This window comes from Octopus bimaculoides, chromosome 5 (genome assembly GCF_046866305.1).
Source record: "Octopus bimaculoides isolate indiv1 chromosome 5, ASM4686630v1, whole genome shotgun sequence".
Lineage (NCBI taxonomy): Eukaryota > Metazoa > Mollusca > Cephalopoda > Octopoda > Octopodidae > Octopus > Octopus bimaculoides.
The window spans coordinates 110,786,402-110,808,049 of record NC_142932.1 but is presented as its reverse complement, the minus strand read 5'-3'; the positions used below and the strand labels follow the sequence as shown (position 1 = coordinate 110,808,049).

Below are 21,648 nucleotides of genomic sequence, written 5' to 3'. Positions count from 1 at the left end.
ACTTCCTTTCTCTTCTATCTCTATAAAAAGGTCGATCGACACAGGTTTAATGGGGAGGATGTAATTTCTCTAGCTTTGTGTTAATAACCTTTAAGGATATTTCGGTCGAGTTCAAAATATATGTTAAACTACTATCTGGTAGTTGGATTTAATTCCTAAAGCAAATGGAGTCGATTTGTGTAAGTCGTGATAGTGTTTCGTGGGAAATCAACTTTCACTGTTTATATTACGGGTTAGTTATACATTAACAATCTTTCTTAGACAAATTAAAACGCTGTAACCCTTAATATATTTTTTCATAATTAACGGAGTTGACTGAAAGAAGAAGCAAAGAAAAAAAACGAAGTTGCCAAGCAATTTTTTATCTTTTATATCTCAAATATTTGCTTACATACGAATTACAATTTCTTGCTTGTTCGATCAGAGAATAATACTAGATAACAAATTGAAATTAATACAATTTAATACAACTTATGATGATAATGCAGTTTAGGATAATTAATAGAACGGTTCCGTTAATAATTAGCTTTGAATTGAATTCATAGTTTCAGTGGTCAACAGTGAGTCCTGTGCGTGGTATTGGCATGTCCTGGTCATCAAAAAAGTTTCTTGGCAACCATTAGACATACAGTAATCCCTCGCCATATCGTGGTTCACCTGTCGTGGTTTATTATTTAAGCTTATGTCGATTCCTCCCTGGTGATGTTTTGCGTTTATGATAAAACTAGCAGATGTGCCCGGCATTACCGGGATGTTAGCAGCATAGTTAGAATTGATCTATGTATACAGTTATAATACGTAAAGATTTCTGAAAATAAAAGAAAAGGAAAGGTTTTTTTTTTGCTAAAGTAAAACGTTAAACTTATTGCACACATTGTATGGCAACATGTCTAGAATTTGACCATGAAATGAGAGCAAAGGTACTAATGTAATAAAGTAAGCGCACAAAAAACAAACAGAAAATTCACGGTGTAATCAAAATCATTTCGGTTGTAGGTCCTTGTTAAAGCAGTCTTGTTCACCACGCAAAACAAAACATAAATACAGAAAATTAGATACTTGCGTTATGCTTATGCCGAATCCTGCAGTGTGCAGCATTAATAAAAAAAAAGACCGGGAGTTCAGTTTACAGAATCTCGTGGTAGACAATATTCTTAGTTGCACCTCGAGGAACGAATGCGAACAGATTGTCTTTCCTCCCAACTCTGGAGCAGGCAACGCACAACTGCCCGTGTGAGAAACACGGCTGTTCCAGGTGAATTCCCGCTACGGACAAAGTATGACCTTGCGATTTATTGATCGACATTCCAAAACTGATGCGAATAGGGAACGGGAGCCTTCTGAATGAGAAGGGGGTACCTGATGTGGACGGAGTAAGTGGAATCCGTGGAATGAAGACGTCCTCTCCTTTACCACATCCAGAGAGAATTGTTGCCCCAATGACATGCACCATCATCTTTTTTTACCACCAGGCGTATTCCATTACAGTCTGGGTGGTTCTAAGTTTTGCAGTAGCATAACTGGATGGCCCACTTTGAGACTTCTTTGGCGAGGAGGTAATCCAGGGAGTTCTAAAGAATTTAGGAATTCAGTGGTATAATGGACAACTTCTTCAGGACTTTGAATTGTGTCCATACTTATAAGTGTGAACGCGCTCAAGAAGACACTGCAAAAGGTGCTCATTGATTCTATTTGCAGTGCTATTCCTAGGAGCAAGTATTGCTCTTTCACATAACCAATCATGGTTTTTGTAGTCTTCCTGCAGATTAGGAAACACTGCCGTTGTCAGGTCACCAGCAGTGTTGACAATGTTGCAAACCCGATCGACTTCCATTCCTCCATTGGAATCCAGAGGCACCTCGCCATCCCCAGTTTTCAGAATGCCCGAAGAAAATGAAGCAGACATATGGTCTCCATACAGTTGAGCCCGCATGTTGGTATGAAGTTTCAGAATTTTGACATGTCACCATAATGGTGAAGAATTTAGGCACACTCGCGTTACATCTGTCCTTTCCTTTAGGAATAACAGGAAGAGTTTGTTTGAAATCACCGGATAATAAGAAAGTTACACCTCCCATTGGATCCTCACAGTCTCTTATATCTTGTAAGGTCTTCTTAGGTGCTTCCATAGCTCCTTTGTGCGCCGCAGTACATTCGTCCCATACAATTAGCTGGCACCTTTTAAGCACTTTTGCCTTTGCAGAGCTTTTGCTGATATTGCACGTAGGTGTTTCAGATGTTGTCAAATCCAGAAGAAGCTTGAAGGTAGAGTGTGGTGTCCTGCCACCGGGTAGGAGAGTTACCGCAATCCCAGATGAGGCCACTGCAAACGCGATCCCCTTGTGCTGCATTACTTTAGCACGAAGAAGTTTCTTCACGAATGTTTTCCCTGTCCCTCCAGGTGTGTCCAGGAAGAAGATGCCACATTGTCGGGGGTGAATGTTGTCAACGATGGTGTTATAAGGCTTGTTGCTGGTCTGGAAGTAATTTCGGTTTCAACAGCGTAGCTAGTAAGAGCATCAGCGTCGTAGGATATTTCCTTTATGATATCTTTGGGAAGGACATTGGACTCTGTGCGGGCGACTTACGGTAGACCATACGTTGGTAGTGTATTTCCAGCCGTTGAAATAACCTTGTCTTCAATGTCAATGAAGACTGTATTGCAGAATTCATCACTGAAGTCTACTTCCATGTTAGGAAAAGGGCAGTTGGACTTGATATTTAAATCCTCAGACATGTCATCCCGATATTTGAGCCACAAAGCGGCGGGATAACAAAGTTCAAATGTAGGCAACAATACAGCAAAAAGTGTGCTCATACTCCTTGGTGATTGCGAGGTGGCGCAACCTTGCAGTAATCTATGTTTATTGCAGGCTTCCCTATATGTAGCCGAAACATGCCCGTCAACAGTTTTTAGGTCAACGAAACTCGTTGGTCCTCTGACCTGATGCAAAAGGAGACGGAGGTAGAAACACTCTTGCTGGCTTGGGTGCACTGTGTACACTCGACCTAGACAACTGTCAAATCTTATGCCTGGCTGTTCACCAACAGGTTAACCTGGCTTTCTTCGTGTCCATTTCTTTATTTGTTTGTTCCATGTGTAGTAGGATGGTTCCGAATGAAATTGAGTTTCGCTTTCCTACTTGTTCATGATAGTTACCAATAAAGTAAAGTTGAAGAAACTGAGGTTCCTCATCCGTAGAAGGTTGGAGTGGTCCAATCCTATGGTAAACCTGTCCCTGTACTTTAAAAGTAGGCATAAAAACCACCATCACTGACAATGTTTGCCCCGAAAGATGTCATTTGGAACGCACAATTGTACTTTCTGATGTTGTTGAGGTAATGTTTTGAATCTGATAATAAACCTAATATAAGAAGCTTCAACAGTTGAGGTGGATTCTCGAGGATGGGTAATTTAACCTTTCCATTAGAGCAACACATTCCAGGATTTTCTTCTGACCACTTTTTGGCGGAGCAGTGTTGGCGAATGACGGACATACTACCAATTAGTATGTCAGGTAGAACAGTATAGTTACAATTTGGATCATAGTTGAACGCCTTATACGACTATCGTGAAGAACATACCTTTGAAATAACCTGCCTAGTAGCTCTACGAATTACATTACTCTCAAGCCAGTCATCTCGATCAGTTGGTGTTTCTGCAGCTTTAGCAGCAGCAGTATTTCTGTTCCGACGTACTCTGCGTTGTCCGTCAGTCTCTGTTGCTCGAGCAGCAGCAGCAGCAGCAGCAGTAGTAGTCGCTGCAGCATTTCTCTTTCGATGTATCAAACGTTGTTCATTGGTAGCTATTGTTCTTGCAATAGCTCTTCTGAAAGCATTTTGGGTTAACCTACTATTAGTTTCGTCTGGCGTTTCATTAGCTCGCCTTTTTTTTTTTTCCAATTTCAAAATTCGCGCAGTGTTGCACCCGATTGAAAATCGAGATCGTCTAGGCATGGTTATTGGATATCTTTGAATCGATAAAAAAAAACAAAAAAAAAAAAACATACACAATTGGTGACAAATAGATTTTTACGCCTTATGTATTCCAGCATTACATAAGAACCGAACATGGCTAATGGAGCATGTAGTATATTGGGTTGTTTAAGTATATTCTTTTAACAATAATTACGAAGGATGTTAAAGGTAAAAGGATATGCAGTGAAATGATGGTTTAAATGAGAGGCAAGCTTGTCTATAAATACTATTTATAGGCCCCAAAAAGTTTATAATGACTTCCCAAATAATGTTTTGGCAAAAAACTGAAATGAAAGGTAAAATAGGATAAGATGTGTAGGTTTGGGCTATTTAAGTATGGTTGTAAGCCTGGCTACTGATGCCGGAATTTATTGGTAGAAGTTAAAGGCCGATTAAAAAAATAGAATGCAATATCAAATGCTTACTAAGAAGGTGCGATTTCTGCAACTGAGCTTCTGGTTTTGTTGACTCGTATTGCGTGTATACGTTCAGGAACTGATAAGTATTGATTTTCTTAACACAACTTGCATGTGAAAAAAATCGATAGTGCATGCGAATTTGATTAAACGTTGAAAAATGCACGTGTGATTTAACTGCAGTGATAAAACTCTGTATCCAGTTAAATAAGATGAAATTTCGCGAGCTGTCTTTAAAGTAGCATTATTAATTATGTTTAACACCGTGTAGTTTGTTATGGATTGTTTAAAAAACGATGCGTCTTTAGCAAAAACAGGATTTTTAACTAAAAGCGTGAAAATATTGAAATAATTAGGAATGTTTCATTAATTAGGAATCTGGTGCAAACTGACTGTAACCGTCAGAAAGTGTAAGCCAAAAACCAGTTTAAACCACTTATTTAGGGCGTTTTGAATTAAACGTGTTCATACAAATTTTTAAGAAATTCTGTTAGGACTTGAAGTTTCGGCTAAAAATTAGTTTTCAACCGATTTAGTCGCGGATATTCCCCATTTAAAGCGGAGGACCCTGAAAAATGTTTTGCTTCAAACAATTTTTGTTTCAAAATTGATGTTGATGTGCAATCTGGAGCAAATGGGTAGCAAAAAGGCAGAAGTGGATCTTTCTGATTTGGCGGGCGCCACTTGTTTTCTTAAAGAAACACTTTCAAACTTGGGACAAAATGACCAGCCTACCTTCCGGATCAGAAAAAAAAAAAAAAAAAAAAAAAAAAAAAAAAAAATCAACCTTTTCTCCAAAACTCGGTTTCTTTTTAATAGGACCAATACCCGTCCCCACCTGTCGCTCGACACGGAGAAGCGCATTTCTCGTACCCGTTCAGGAGAGGGAGCAGATCACTTGGTCTTTTTAACCGGGCTTCTGTAGCAACAGTTACATCCAAATCCCGTGACCTGATGTCATTTAGGAAGCGCCCTTTCTTCCAGCTCGACATCAGGCCACATACATTTAAACAACCGATACGAATAGCCATAATGTCTTACCTTAATTATTCTGCGGTATCTGGTGGAGGGGGAGTCTCATCCTCTTCTGTTTTTTTCGCTCGCGGGATCGGAGTCGGTAAGTCATTAAAAATAGAAGAATGAAGGGCCTTCCTCCTCATTGTTCCCACAGTCTTCCTGAATTTATTTTTCAGGATTGTGTGGCTTTTTAGATCTATATCATAAATCTCATAGTTTTTGTAATTGTCCGAGTGTTCATCCACCCGTTTAGCTGTTTTATTCATTTTTAGTTCTCTCATTAATTCTGTATCCTCTGTGTTGAAGGCTGCTAATCAACTCTCTTCTTTCTCTCTTTTTGCTGTCTTCTTCGGCCTCTTGTCTGACGGACCAGCTTTGGCTGGCACAATTGGATGTATTTTCCTTTTGTTCCCTGCTAGGTTCTCTTTCTTCTCCTGCCCTTCTTACTCCTCCTCCTCTTCTTCCTTACATTCGGTGCGGATGTCCCCAAAAATTCCGCACTGGAAACAACTTGGCTTTCTTCCCTCTACAAATAATACTATGAGGGGCTCATCCGCTATCTCGATTTTCTCTGGAATTTCTTCCGGTGATTTCGGCTCCACCTGCACGATCATATTTATTGTCTGGCCGTACCCGTTCATTTTGTCGGTAACCGACGCCTGGAGGAGCGTGATTTTCTCCTTCAGGTTCATAATATTTTCCCACAAGTAATGTTCCTATCAAATTTGAAGAAAATCAATTCCAGCGAACAGAAGTTATTAATGGTTTAATTTGTAAGTTCAAAAAAAAAAAAAAAAAAAAAAAAAAAATCAATTTTTTCACTGCTTTTCGCAGTTTCAGTGCAACACGGCTGCCCTCGAGAAATATCAAACTACTTTGCATAATTCCCGTTGCATGACAAATTTTTTGCAATAAATTCGGTTGCAGCGTTCAGAAGTTAAGAGTTCAATTTTCGAGTTTTAAGGAAAAATCGATGTGTTTCAGTTTTCCGAGATTTCCGTGCAACGCAGCTGTGTTTTGAAAAAGTCTAACCACCCTGCATAAACTTCGCAGCATGACAAATTTTGTGCAAAAGGTTTGAAGAAAATCGGTTACTCCTGTAAAAAGTTTTCCTACGTGCAACTTTTGCTTTCCTTTTTGCAAAAAAGTCGAATTTGTCGATTTTATCGCAAGTTTTTCAAAATTTTAAAGCTTAGAACCCTGTACTTTAAAAGCAGGCATAAGAACCACCATCAATGACAATGTTTGCTCCGAAAGATGTCATTTGGGACGCGCAATTGTACTTTCTGATGTTGTTGAGGTAATGTTTTGAATCTGATAATGAACCTAATATAAGAAGCTTCAACAGTTGAAGTGAAAATGGTGAAAAATCTAATGGTGAAGATTTCATTAAAATCGGTTGGGTGGATCTCGAGTTTTAACGACATTACAAACACACAGACAGACACACATTCTGTGTCTTATATATATATATATATATATATATATATATATATATATGCGAGTAAAATAAATACAAAAAAGGTGGGTTTTTTTGTATGATTGTGTATAGAGGAATATATTATTTTGCTTAAAAGAGTTCCAACACTGTCTGTTTTTTATGTTTTATTTATATTCCTGCAGAACTAATGTGGGGTATAGAATATGGAATATACAATATATAATATAATATACAATATACAATATAAAATAAAATAAAATAAAAATGGATGGCACCATGAAAGAAAGTATTGAATGTAGATGAAATATTGAGTGTTCAATATAAAGGATCAAATATATAAATATATAAATATAAATATATATATATATATATAAAGGCGACTCGAGTTTCAGGGCTATTTTCCTTCGTCATGGCCGGTATGACAGACTTTAACAGACTATATATATATATATATATATATATATATATAGATAAATTATAAAAATGATATAAAAAAAATGTACAGTACAGTACTGTTTCTACTTCACAGATTTTCACCTATCGCGTGAGGTTTAGGAACGTAAGATAGTCGATGGATTACAGTATAACTATTTTGAAGTAGGGCACATGCTCTCTAATTTTCATAAGCATTGATTTAATATGAACTTCTAAAGCATATAATTTCTGTAGTAACTTCGATCGCTTTTCAGAAATGTATGACGATTTAAGCGGAGAGTAAGGAGAATGTCACACACATATAACAGTGTTCCACGCAATTTCCATCTACCAAATTCACACACAAGATATTGGTCGACCCGGAGCTATATTAGAAGATACTCGTTCAAAATGCATCGCAGTGGGATTGAACCCAAGACCATGTGATTCTTTACTCATTTTAATCCAGGTTAACCCTGTCGAAATTTTGAAGATATTTATATAAATAGGGATAACACACATACGGAAGCGTCCAGTTGTCCTTTATTGCAGTAAATAAACCAAAAGCAACTGTTCTCAAACGAGGACAGTGGGTTAATCGCACATAATTTATTATGCCATAGTATGTGTCAATGTTGTGACTGCTTTTATTTCCTCCTTAATTCCTTTGCTTCAAAGAAGACATTTCTCTAATGATTTTTTAACGTATAGCAGTATTACTTTGTATACGTTAGGATAATGCGAAGTAATCTTTCTTTCAAAATATAAACATTTTTGCATTTCAGTTTTTCAGAACCAGCCAGTATTGTTCCAGCTAAAAAATATACAAACTACAACCACCAAATATTCCACAAAATAAATTTATCAATATATATATATATATATAAACTATAGAAGAGGGGACCGCGAAAGGTAGGGTACGTATATAATGGTTTTGGATGCCTGTTGATGGAACCTTCCGCGGGACTGTTCTGGTAGATCTCAAGCTTCGGATATTTTTTAAAACGGGGGCCACATTTTTCATTAACGAAACACTTTGAAACTTAGAACACTGGTAGAATGTGTCATATAAAACATCTTTTTCTCTTAGTCTTCTTAAAAAAAAAAAGAAATCCCTAAGTTATTCCATGTTAAAGTTGTATTTCTGTAATTTCAACCAATCACTGACGTCCATTCAGCCGATATACATTAAGTGCCGACTACATAAACAAACGATTCTGAAACAATTCTATCGGTGATAGGGTTAGGGTAAAACAGCAAATTTAAAAAGAAAAAAGCAAATAAAACGAAGAAAAAAAAAAGAAAATGAAAAAAGCAAATAAAACGAAACTATGGCTTAATCAGCCAAAGGAGTAAATATAAACAACTGAATACTTGTCAGTGGTTGAAATTATCGAAATAAGACAATTTTTTACATGAAATAAATTCGAATACAAAAATATTTTTCTGTTCTATAACACAAAATAGATAAGTATACGAAGTTTGAAAGTCTTTCGGTCCCAAAAACACTACGTAAAACATTAATGAAAAATGTGGCCCCCGTTTTAAAAAAGATCCCAAGCTTCTTATGTATTGAAAGACTGATCATTTTATATGCCTTATGTCTTAATTTTTGAGTAATTATTACTATTAATACTAATGCATTGATGAAATAAACTAATTTAGTAATATGTCGTTGTTTTAATAACACGCAATATATTTAAAGCATCAAATTGGTTATTTGTTTTTATCAGAATAACCGATCATTAATTTATTAGAAGTGATAAAGCAACTGAATTTTGATATCAACTTCTTACATATAACCAAGTATAGATTTAACTTCTAAGGCATCTATAGGTAAGGTGCAACTGGGGTCCTTAATTTTATTGCACGAGTAGATACATTAGTAAATAAAGGGGTTATTTCCAAAACTAGGGCAAAAACAGATGGCATATTTTGAATCAGCGCCCCAAATATAGGTTTAGCTTTCAAGGCAGTTGAATATTTTTTTCGTTTTTCGGACTGTACGAATATATATTCGCGCTTCATCCATAAATAGAAATTACACCCACAAATATGAATATATTCACATCGATCTATTCTTATGATGCGTCGAAAAGAAATAGATTGGAGTATTGGTTAGGTCAAATGATATTTAGTTTAAACTGGTAAAGCAGAAAAGAAAAAGAAATACCGTCTAGCTTTCCATGGTGATTAAGCTCGGAACTCAATTTTGATTATGCGTCTGCTCTGTAACCAATAACCATTGATCTTACTCCTCGTTAGTTTTGTCTGGTTAGATTGGCGTTAACATTCCAATGACAACAACAGAGACTATATAATTTTTTACGTTCCCTCTCAGTTCACTTCTTAAGTGTGTTCCAGGATAAGTTCTCGTTGGCATTCGTGCCAAAATAAGAAAGGAAAAAAAATTTGAAGGAAAATTTTTAGTACATATTTTCCCCATATTAGATGTTTATTCTCGATTCTGTGAAGCAGAAGGGAGAAGAGAAAACAGGGTTTCCTTCCACCGTAACAGGTGCATCGTTTTTTTTTTTTATTTAAAAATAAATATTTACCTAATTTGCTTTTGTTTTTATTACTTTTTATAGTTTTCTGGCAGGCACTTTAAGTAGGACTGAGTGTTCTAAGCGAACTGAGATAGGCACTCGGTTTCGATTCCGTTATGGAACGGATTCATTATATATTTGTCAAGATCAGTTCACTTTTGCTGTTGATGATAATATCAGGTTTTCCCCTTCAAGTCTTAAGGCTTTACGTCTATGTAATTTTGTTTAATTTCTAAATTTGCCTGCTGTATTTTGTGACATGCTAATTATCTTAATATCGGATAAATTCTTTAAACTAGAAAAGCACTCGGAGAGCAGCTCATTTCCACGCATATACACGCATGCTGAAAATATCATAATTTCCCAAACCAACGCTGGCAAAAACATAACCTCTTTGGCGGGGTTAAAAAAAAAAAATAACACAGCCATATGATTTAAAAATAAACCCTTTAAAAAACAGGAATCATCGCCAACCGCCAATGAAAACGGAGGTAAAAAAAAAGGGAGAAAATATACTAAGCTACCTGCTTCAGGAAAAATTAAAACCCATCCATTTTACTATATTTTAAATAGATAGCTACATCCTCTAAAAGATGCAACACTTCTAAGATTCGATTTGGTTCAAAATTTAAAATAAAAATACGCCAAAACTGTCCTCGAAGTCATACTTTGGTTTAGTCTCCACAACTGGAAAAGTTATTTTAGCCATTTAGTAATCAATTTGCGAAACAATGCTTTATCTTTTATTACAGACATTTAAGTTGTAGGATAATTTTTATGAATGTACAGCAAACTGGATAAGTAAGAGTCCAGTTTAATTAATTTCCAATAAATGAGCAACGATGAAAAAAACAACAACTTTACAGTATTAGTTATATTGCTTCTGACAATCTTTCAACTTTACTGAGCCGACAAACTACCAATTAAACTACCACTCAAGTATTGGGGTAAATTCAATTGATTACACCCTCACCTGGATAATTATGTTGAGATAGGTTCTTAACCGGCAAATTATTAGTTTGTCCTAATGTCTCTAAACTTTGCTTCTTTCTCTTAATAGTGTACGGGTGGTAAGCTACTTCCGGCTCGTCGTACTGCTTTGAATTGCTTCTGCCTAGTTTAGTGAGTTGTTTCTGTCCTTTTTGTTGCTGTTTGGTGTGAATTTTGTCAAGTTTCAACTGTTGTTCCTGTTGAATTGCGCCCTGCGGGGCAAAAATTTTCCTTTTTGCTGCTCTCCTTTAGAGAGATAGCAAACTACCATCGTGTAAAACGAAAACTTTTTCAATATGGATAATGAAATGACCTTTCTACTGTGTGATGAGGACTTTCCTCTTTTACAAGAAGAAATTTGTTTCAATAATACACAAGTATTTCAAGTAGACCCAGAAGTAACCAAGGAAGAGAAAAAGGCCAGCAGTTTTTCTTCCGCCGTAGGCGGACAATTTGAAGCAATGGAGGTGATACCCGAACAGTGGTACAAGTACAGAAACCTAATAAGGAAAACAGACGACATAACAAGGTTAATACCGCCAAAGGAAACTATCCAAGAGTTGGCGGTAAGAACCGTTATCTACAAGGTGTACAATTGCAAGGAAAGGCGCATCATGATGATGAAAACGGATGCAATTGAAAAGTGTCTTGCCCCTGTGTGGGAAAAAATAAAATATGTCGGTAGAGGGCCTCGAAATGCTACAGTAGAGGCCCAATTCGAATCCGCAGAAATTGCGAAAGTAGTATCAACACAAACGTTGAAAACCGAAGAGGTAATGCTCTTACCCACATACCTGGGCCGGAGAACTGCGAAAATCACAATAGAAGACATTCCACCCGGGTATGACGTAAACTGGTTGGTAGAAGCTTTAATTTACGACGTGGAGGATCAAGTGGAAGTACTCACAATGAGAAGAAGGAACGCACTCAATTGGAAGGGGCAGGCGCTAGAGCTTATAGTTCTAGCGTCAAACGATACCCTCGAGACCAGACCAGACAGGATATTTATAGGGGAAGGTCTCAGTGCAAGAGTGTCGGTGGAGGGACGGAGGCCCAGATGTTTTAAATGTGGAGAAAAGGGCCACGTGCGCTCCGAATGTGTTAAAATAAAAAAACCTAACCAAAAAAAAGAAGTCCCTCCCCAAAGGGAGAAAGAAATACCGGAGAAAACTGAACTTAAAAAAGATGACAAACAAGGAAAAACGAAAACACCGGAAGTCGTAATAGAAAAAGGAAAAAGTAAGGAAGAAGCGGAGTTTGAAGTTGCCAAAAACAAAAGGAAAAAACCCATTGGCCCAGACTCCCCTCCCCCTACAAGAAAAAAAGAAAAAACGCAAAACATACAAGAAATAATACCCTCGTTCACTCCCAAATTGAAACCCGCTCCTAAACCCCCGCAAGAAAGAATTGTTTCGTACACCATCAAAAACGAAGTATTACACGAACTAATAACAAAAAAAAACTATACGATAATGGGACCGATTGAAGGTAAACCGCCGCACATACGGTTGGCGAGGATAAGTGCCGAACACTACGAACAATTCAAACGGAGATATGCTGACGATATTTTTGATGTGAGTCAGCATGTCGTGAAAGAAAAAATTATTTTAAAACCAACGGCTACACCAGTCATAGAAGATACCGGAGGAGGGGACGATGCAAGTCGTGAAACCCCTCCTGCAAAGGTAATGTAAACATTTTTTTTTCATGGAAGTTAAGATAGGGTGTATAAATGTTCGTGGCCTGGGGTCCAAATGGAAGCAGACATGCCTCCTAGACGACCTCAGGTCGCGAAAGATAGATATATGTGTGGTGACTGAGTCCAAGCTGAACGGCCCACAGGCGTTCTCACCTCTTCTGAATGATTACGAGAAATTTATTTCTCCGAGTCAAGGAAGGAGTGGGGGCGTTGTGGTACTGTTCAAAAAAAGCTTGGATGTACAGGTAAGTGCAGTCTTTCTAGACCCAGAAGGTAGGCTGGTCGTTCTGGATGTGACACACGCGAATAAGCAGTCTTTCAGGTTGGTAGCACTATATGCTCCGCAAGAAAATAGACAAACGGTTTTTTTTCGAGACTTGGAAAATTTCCTAGCGACGTCGAAAACTTTAGTTTTAACAGGAGACTTCAACGCTATTCTCAACGCGCAAGTGGATAGTGGTGGCTCAATCAATAGAAGGGGAAGCCCTGGCCTAAAAAGGCTACTAGCAAGCTATAAACTAGTAGACCGCTATAGACTGGATGAACCGTTCGTTCCACAGTGGACGTGGTCTAATAACGACGGTACACAGAGGTCTTACTTAGATAGGGTGATTATAAAAGACAGTGATAGGGATATAGTTAGTTGTCCACAATTTCACTGTACTTCTTACACGGATCACAAATTTGTGACATGTAGGATGCAGTTAGCTAAGTGTCATAGACAGGGACCCGGGTACTGGAAGATGAACAAGTCTATTTTGACTAGTAAAGTCTTCCGTGCTCGGGTGAAGGAACTAGTGCAGAGGGCATTATGCGGAGCCATCGTTAATAACAGATGGTGGTGCGCCCTCAAAAGAGCCATACGTTTAGAGTCTCTTAGATTTAGTAAAGAGCTAAGTTTAGAGAGAGCAAGAGTAGAAGGGAATCTAACTAAGGAATTAGAGGAGGCCATAGTATCAGGCTCTGCATCCAGAGTGTTGGCGGCGAGGTCGGTATTATTCCGTCACCTCCAAGCCAAACACGAAGGTAGTAGAGTCAGGGCTAAGTTACGCGCGGTAGGCAGAGAAGGTATTAATGTTGCCGGATGGGCCCGTCATGTGGAGAGTCGGAGAGGCAGAAATGCTTCTGTGCAGTCTTTAATTGACGAACAGGGGCGCCGGATCGAAGGACAGGAGGAGATGCAGAAGGCCTTTCATCAGCATTTCGCACGGTTGTTTGGGACGAACGAGACGTTGGACCATGGGGAGCCCTTAAGGGATGTCCTGGCTGACGGACCGCGACTCTCAGCAAGTGAGGTGGGGCGTTGTGAAGGGCCGATCACAGCTGCGGAGGTCAAAGAGGTACTGGCAGAGAGCGCGCGGGACAGGTCGCCGGGACTGGATGGTCTGCCCTACGAGTTTTATAGTACAATGCCGGACTTGTTCGGACACTTGCTGGCTGGCGTGTACACGAACTGGCAACAGAATGGGAGAATTCCCTGCTCTGTGAGTCGGGGAGTGGTAACGCTGGTCAGAAAAGACCCGAGCAAGGGGGACCATATTAGTAATTTCAGGCCCATAACTCTACTGAATGTAGAGTTAAAGATTTTGGCCAAGGTGCTAGCAAAAAGGTTGACGGCTGTCGCGGATAAGCTTGTCGGGAGGGCGCAAACATGTGCCATTCCTGGCAGGTCGATCCAGGACAATCTTCATCTCTTACGCTACACCTTAGACAGGGTGGGGAAAGTTTCCGGTAGAGGTGGGGCATTGGTCCATTTAGACCAAAGTAAGGCCTTCGATAGGGTTGACCATCGGTACCTGGCGGCAGTCCTCGAGGCGGCTGGGCTAGGCCCGGATTTCCGCGGTTGGATCAAGGCCATTTATGGTGGCATCAAATCCACGGTTCAGGTGAACGGTTACCTGTCGGAGCCGTTTGAGATCAGGCGTTCAGTCCGTCAAGGGTGCCCCCTGTCTCCGCTTCTGTATGTTCTGTCTCTTGAGCCATTGCTGCGGAGGTTGGAGAAGTTGGGAAGCACCACTAATGAAATCGGATGTGGTAAAGGTGTTTCGGCGTATGCGGATGACGTCACCATCACCGTATCCAAGATGACTCAGCTACCTCGCGTAGCAGAGGCAATCAGAAGATACGAGACGGTGGCAGGGGCAAAAGTTAACATGGACAAGTCTGTAGGTTTGCGGCTCGGCACCTGGAGCAGCAAGCCGATAACGTCCAGTGTTGTTGGACACTGGACGGATGGCCCTGTTAAGTTGCTCGGAGTTTGGTTTGGTCCGGACTCCCAGACGGAGAAAAATTGGAGCGAGGTGACGAACAGGGTAGAAGCGCTATCCCGGACTTGGTCTGGAAGGGCGCTGTCCCTGAAAGGAAGGGCGGAGGTGGTGCAGACGTTTATTGCGTCAGTTATCACCTACCGCCTCACCGTCGTCCCCTGCCCTGATTTGTGGCTAAACAAGCTGGTTCGGATTCTCTTCCGCTTTTTGTGGAGGGGAAAGCCGCTTGTGAGGCGCTCCGTGTGCTGTCAGGAACCGTTAAAGGGTGGCCTAGGGATGCCGTGGTTGTTGATGTGCAAATATGCACTGAGACTAAGGCATCTCTGGTCTTACCTGGATGGTGGTCAGGTGTGGAATTTGCTCGCCGAGGAATTCTTTCCACGACCAGCCTCTCTAGAGGGATTTAAACCCGGTTTAATTAAAAGACAGAAATCGACTGAATGGCAAAAGGAATGCCGGCAGGCACTTGAGCTAATCCACAAGGCGGGTAAGGCCGGCAGCGGGAATACCACCTCTGCGTTTTACAAAGGGTTGGTAGAGTTTAAAAGTGACGACGTGCTAGGAGAGACACTGGGGCTCGATGAGAACCAGCTATCCAACCTGTTTCGGAACACTTTCAGGGCGGGGTATTTGGATAATTACCAAAGATCCCTGAATTGGCAGTGTTTCAGGAATGCTTTACCTGTCCACGAGAAATTGTCCAGGCACGGGATTTCAGTGCCACCCGAATGTCCAAGATGCGGGCAGGAGAAGGAAACCATCCTGCACGCTCTTGTTCAGTGCACCCATCTTTCGGAGATGACAATTTACGTCGAACACGTGCTGTCGCACCTAGGAAGAGTACAGCTATCGGCTGAGTCTGTGATTAAGAATGCACCGCCCGCCGGACTACCTAAGGAAGGTGAGGCTTGTTTTCTATGTACAGTCGCAGTTATGAAAGAGTGTGCATGGAGAACTCGAATGCAAGGTATGAAGACAAGAACCTTCATCTCCGGCCCTGGAATGCTATACTATTTCAGGTACCACCTGAAAAGCAAGATAGGGCTGGAGAGAAGACACCTGTCTAGAAGAGTATATGAGGAAAGATGGAAGGAAGTAGGAAGGAAGTTGCGAGTGAGCGGCCCTACTTAAAACTTTCCTGAAAAAATACAAAGGTGTAGACTGGTGTACCCTGGAATTAGGTGTAAACCATTGAAAATATTCAAAGTTTTGTAGAAAAATTTTTAAATATATATATTTTTAAACGTATATTTTTTTAAAAAAAAAAAGCTAAAAAGACTCACTAAATGACAATTCTTAAATGTTTGTAGTGTCCTGTATTGTCTCATCTATGTATGATATTTTATTATCGTAATAAAGAGAATTGGTAAGATATCAAAGGCAGATCCCCTTGTGGGGAATAAAGAAACAACATCAAAGGCAGAGTATTGAAAGAATCATTGGCGCACAAGGCAAAATGCTGTGCGGTATTCGTTTCAGCTATTTACGTTCTGAGTTCAAATCTGGCTAAGATTAACTTTGACTTCCATCTTTCCAAAGCCAATAAAATAAAGTATCAAACAAGTACTTTGTTCAATTTAATCAATTTAATGGACTATCACGGGACAAGAGAACCTCGCTCAACATTGGGATTCGGACGAAATGTGAAGTGAATCACTGGCTGGAATACATTACTGTTACATTAATATTAATTAAAGCGGCGAACTGGCAGAACCGTTACCGCAACTAACAAAATGCCTCGCAGCATTCCGCCCGTCTTTATGTTCTGAATTCAAATACCACTGCGGTCGGTCAACTTTATCTTTCCTGCATTCGCGGTCAATAAAATAAGTACCAGTTGAGCACTAGGGGCCGACGTAATCGACTTAGCCTCTCTCCCGAAATTGCTGACCTTGCGCCAAAATTTGAAACCAATATTATCTATCTATCGATTTATCTATCTATTTCTCTGTATTACTGTCAACACAGTATACACGCTCATGCTATCATTCATACATATACTTTCGCTAAAAGCGGACAACGCAAAAGTAAAAAAGTAGGAGCTCAAGCACAATAGAACTCAATATTAGTTGTTTTACGATATTTGCGTTCAGCTGAGTCGACTTGCTTTTTTTTTAATCCTCTGAAATTGATAACATGCTCTTATCACTGTGTTAGGAAAGTTTGGTGAATACTAAGCCCCTCCACACAAGAAAAATCGGTTTTGGGGCTCATTAAAAGAAATCTAACATTTGTTTGAAAAGAGGAGTGATAACCACATATCGTGGGAATACCTCTAGAGTGTCTGATTATTGGTTGAAATGGATTCAGTTTATTCCATTTCAATAGTTAATGCCTCTAGGAAAACTGCGAGCATAATAATTTCTCATTGCCTGCTCCCATCCTCAAATACATTTCTGAATCTTAGATAAAAAATAAAAAAAATATTTCACTAGTTGGAGAGTATGCAGTATTGTTCCAATTAAAAGATATATAAAATATAACCACCAAATATTCCACGAAATAAATTGAGTTATAAGAGAGGAAAGACAAGAAAAGGAAGTCGATAACAATCTACTATGGATAAATAAACAACGAAGCAATGTACTAAGAGAACCATCAATTTGTCAAAGCAACGAATGAAAATAGATTGTTATAGATATAAAAGGACGATGGAAACAGCTTTTGAAATAAAATGAACTTACCTGGCCAATACCGGTAGTTGAAGTAGACTGTTTACCTTGAAGTAATTGCTGTTAAGCACCGAAACAGGAAAAGGTGGGTTGTTTTTTGTTCCACCTTTTTAGTCAGATGCCCTGTAAAGGGTAATGAGTACAACCAATTACAGCCCGGTACTACTTAAATACAGAGGTCTCGACGCATTTACGTAACCCTAACCACTGTGCACTGTAAAAACATCGTTACGTAGATGCATCGGGACCTCTGTATTTAAGCAGTACCAGTCAAGTGCTAGGTTCAATGAAACCGACTGTCTGAGTCCTCAATTTTTGTTTGCCTCTGTAAATATAAATAAAGGATTATCAGGTACAATGGAGAACCTTTTTTTTTAGCTTCATTGTAACTTTCTTTTTGATCATTGAGAAAACAGATTCATTCAATTTGCAGCACAACCAATCTGAGTTATTGTGGAAATCTTACAGTTAGAGAACCTTACGGTATAATCTCACAGCAGAGAAGGTATAATCTAACCGTAAGAAACTTGATAGTTAGAGAAGGTACAATCGGTTAATTTGATCGCAGGGCATGACGGTGTCGACTATGGCAGATAAAAGGTAAACTCAATATTACGGGAATTTGAACTCAAAAAATGAAGAAACGGAGTTAAAGACTGTAAGGTATTTTATCCGACGCTTTATTGCTCCAACCAATCTGCCGCTCCTGTGAATACAGTAATCCCTCGCCATATCGCGGTTCACCTATCGCGCCCTCACTATATCGCGGATTTTTCTGGCTAGACTAGAATTGCAGGAAGTGAATAAACTGAATTGGTTATCTAGAAATAATTTGAATGCTGAGCACTAAACAATAAAACTTAATCCCAATATTTAAATTTATATCGCAGGTTTCTGCGGCCGAGAGGTATTTATATATATTTTTAGATTTTAATTATTTCTGTGGTTAAATAAGCCTTTTCACGCCTTAAAATTAATTAATTAATTAATAAAAATAGAGTACAGAAAATACGTAGTGTACCGTAGATGAGTAAACAAAGAATCGCACATACTGCATAGAAAACGAAACTCGGGAGGCGAGTGTGTGGTATTGTTTTGAACTTAAAATAAATATATACAAATTATAAAAATGATAAAAAATATATACAGTACAGTACTGTTTCTACTTCGCGGATTTTCACCTATCGCAGGAGGTTTTGGAACGTAACACCCGCGACAGTCGAGGGATTACTCTATATTGACTTCTAACATCGGTAGAAAGCCTCACATTTTGGTGGGTGGGTACTCGATACGATTGACTTGGAACATTCAACTCGTACATATTTCATTGAAACTGGAAGGATAAAAAGGTAAAGTCGACCAAGGTGGTATTTGAACGCTGAACGTTAAGAGAATCATCTTAATACTGCAAAGAATTTCGTTCGTCGTTCTATTGGCTTTGCCAAATCCACCACTCTCTATGAAAATATAATATTGTGTTGTTCTTTCGATGCTTCGTCTTTTAAGACTGAGTTCATACAAAAATGTAACAGTGTTTCTCTCTAGTAACGTGTAAGATAAAATCATGTACAAGAACATTATTTTTTTAAGAATAACGAAGGAGAGTGAAAACTAAAAGGCAAATTTTATCTTTTCTTCTACTTCTTGCCTTTTGTTTTTAGCTGTAAAAACACAAGCCTTAGACTAGAATTGCAGGAAGTGAATAAACTGAATTGGCTATCTAGAAATAATTTGAATACCGAGCACTAAACAATAAAACTTAATCCCAACTCTTGAACGGTGCCAATGCGACTATAAATACCAGTGTGTTGCCACGACGATCTCACCAGATACGAATAACAAGATAATAGTACATAGTAGTATACGTGTTCATCTACTTGTATTTATATTACCATAATTCAGAGAAGGCAGACATAAACATATCTTATAGCCGTTAAAAAATATAGAAATAATTACCTTCAAGACGATCTTTTTCTTCTATTTAATTAACCTGTTTATTTTTTTTTTCTGCAAGTATTTGAAATACAGAAACTTTTCTGTTTATAGTGTATACAAAAGAAATCAAATGTAAAAGCTTTTTGGCATATCTATTTATATAGGAAGAAATAAGACCAAATCACGAATCAGCAAAAGAGGAAAACAAAGCAAAACAACTAACCTAAACTAAACTAAATGGTAACATTTCAACTAAATTTCAACAGACAAAAGTTTTTTTTAGTGTCGTGACGTTCATGTTTTCTCAACAGAATTAGCGGCTCACAAATTTGGCTTGAATCAACAAGGAATTATAATGTCGATACTGTTTTATGGTAGTGACGAATGCATGTAACAGATTTGTGAGCCGAGAACTTTAGGCAGCTAAACGTTTTCCCCACCCAAACTGATATCGACGATGAAAGCGACGGTAAGAATGGTGGTAAGGGTCAATAATCTTAGCCTGGATGGGATTCTGATCCACTTGATCCAGTATCACATTTTTGAAAGGCTCGATGATCAATACTTAGTGGCTGTCCCCAGAAAAGCTGATTTCGGTCCAGCTTTAATATGCAACAGGATTGCTCAGTGATCAGCCTAAATAACCAGCTATCGGAATCAAGTCGACCCACACGCTTGGTGTCCATCACAGTTGGTTGGTGTGCTATAGCTCTAGTGTGTGTTTTGGCTATTAAATCATTATTGTAGAAGCTAGAAGCGTTGAAGGACCTTTCTGGAACTGGGATGCTGGGAAGTCGTCCATGTCGCCTTGCCATATACAGATGGTATTGCCATAATTTGAACGCAACAGAAATTGAGATAGTCGGTGCACAGAAGGAATGCAAGGTAGTAATTGGAGTATGCATTGTAAATAAGTATAAGCCTGTGGACTTGCATCTCGACCCCTGGAGAGTTAGTTGCATGCCTCGCTAGTGTCATTAAGGTGTCTAGAGTATGGTTCGAGTAGTGTCATTAAGATGTCTAGAGTTACAAATAGGATGGTCAGTCTCGCTCAAAATGGGTAGAGAAGAAGCCACCCCAGAAATGTCGAGTAGAGCTGACGAATGTCTACATTGCTTCTGTTGTTTATAACAGCTTGATCGATTTGCCTTACCTCGGGTATAATCTGGCTACGCTGGAGCATCTACTATTTTGCTTCTTGTGGAATGGACGCATTCCATTAGTTAAAAGGTCCAAATCGTGCAAACGCCATTTGCGCGGAGGGTTTGGTATGTAATCGACTCATCCCCTCCCCCAAAATTGCTGCCCTTGTGACAAAATTTGAAACCATAAGGTGGTGAGCTGGCAGAACCGTCAGCATGCAGGCAAAAATGTTTAGCGGTATTTCGTTCGTCTGTACGTTCTGAGTTCAAATTCTGCTGAGGTTGACTTTGCCTTTCTTCCTTTCGGGGTCGATAAAATACGTTTTGAGTTCAAATTCCGTTGAGGTCGACTATGCTTTTTATCCCTTCAGGGTTGATAAAATAAGTACCCGTTGAGCATTGGGATCGATGTAATCCACTTACCCCCTCCTCCGAAATTTTTAACCTTGTGTCTATAACAGAAAAGATTATTATTAAGATTGTGAGCTAGCAGAATCTATAGAGCGCCGGACAAAATCATATAGTATTTATTGCGACTCTTTACGTTCTGGTTCGAATCTCCTTTCGCGGTCGATAAAATAAAGCTTCGGTCAAGTACGGGAGTTGATGGTCTCGACTATTCTCCTCGCCTCGAGACTGCTGGCTTTGTGCCAAAATTTGAAACGATTATTTTTAATATTATGTGTTGATGTGTATAGACGTCCTCGAGACATCTCCATACCCCCCCCCCCAAAGTTGGATTTTTACTGAAATATACTTAATGAAGGAAAAAAATCTTTTTGTTTGTTGTTTCAGTTTGTATACAAACGATTTCAGAACGATTTGGACGTCTACCGCATTGCGTGGGGTAGAAGAAAGAGCCGTCTTTTAAACATGTATATTATTTAAAAAAATAATGTTGCTTGCGAGTAATGTAATATGACTTCTTTTGTGGGAGAAGGAAGAGGCACCAGCAGGAATGAAGTTAGCACTGATTACGCTCCCAGAGAGAGAGAGGGAGAGAGAGATGGATTTTTTTTGAAAACAATAACACGGCGTTTAAAAGAGAAAAAGAGAAACAGAAGAAGATAAAAAAAAAAGAAAGAAAAAGAATACAATTGAACAAGCAAACAGCAGACATTTACAGTT

General features: G+C 39.1%; 1 long non-coding RNA gene across 3 annotated transcripts; it reads right to left on the bottom strand.

Annotated features, from left to right (window-relative positions):
- Positions 1 to 360: 360 nt before the first annotated feature.
- Positions 361 to 20,521, bottom strand: LOC149135681 (uncharacterized). 3 transcript variants are annotated; one of them, XR_016242016.1, is made up of 4 exons: positions 19,602 to 20,521; positions 19,400 to 19,450; positions 17,456 to 17,768; positions 361 to 808 (listed from the first exon to the last, which is right to left on the bottom strand). It is a non-coding gene; the product is annotated as an uncharacterized LOC149135681 (long non-coding RNA). The 3 variants fall into 3 exon arrangements; XR_016242014.1 differs by lacking the exon at positions 361 to 808 and adding an exon at positions 18,596 to 18,776 and having other exon boundaries at positions 16,603 to 17,768; XR_016242013.1 differs by lacking the exon at positions 361 to 808 and having other exon boundaries at positions 16,603 to 17,768.
- Between the last annotated feature and the right edge of the window lie 1,127 nt (positions 20,522 to 21,648).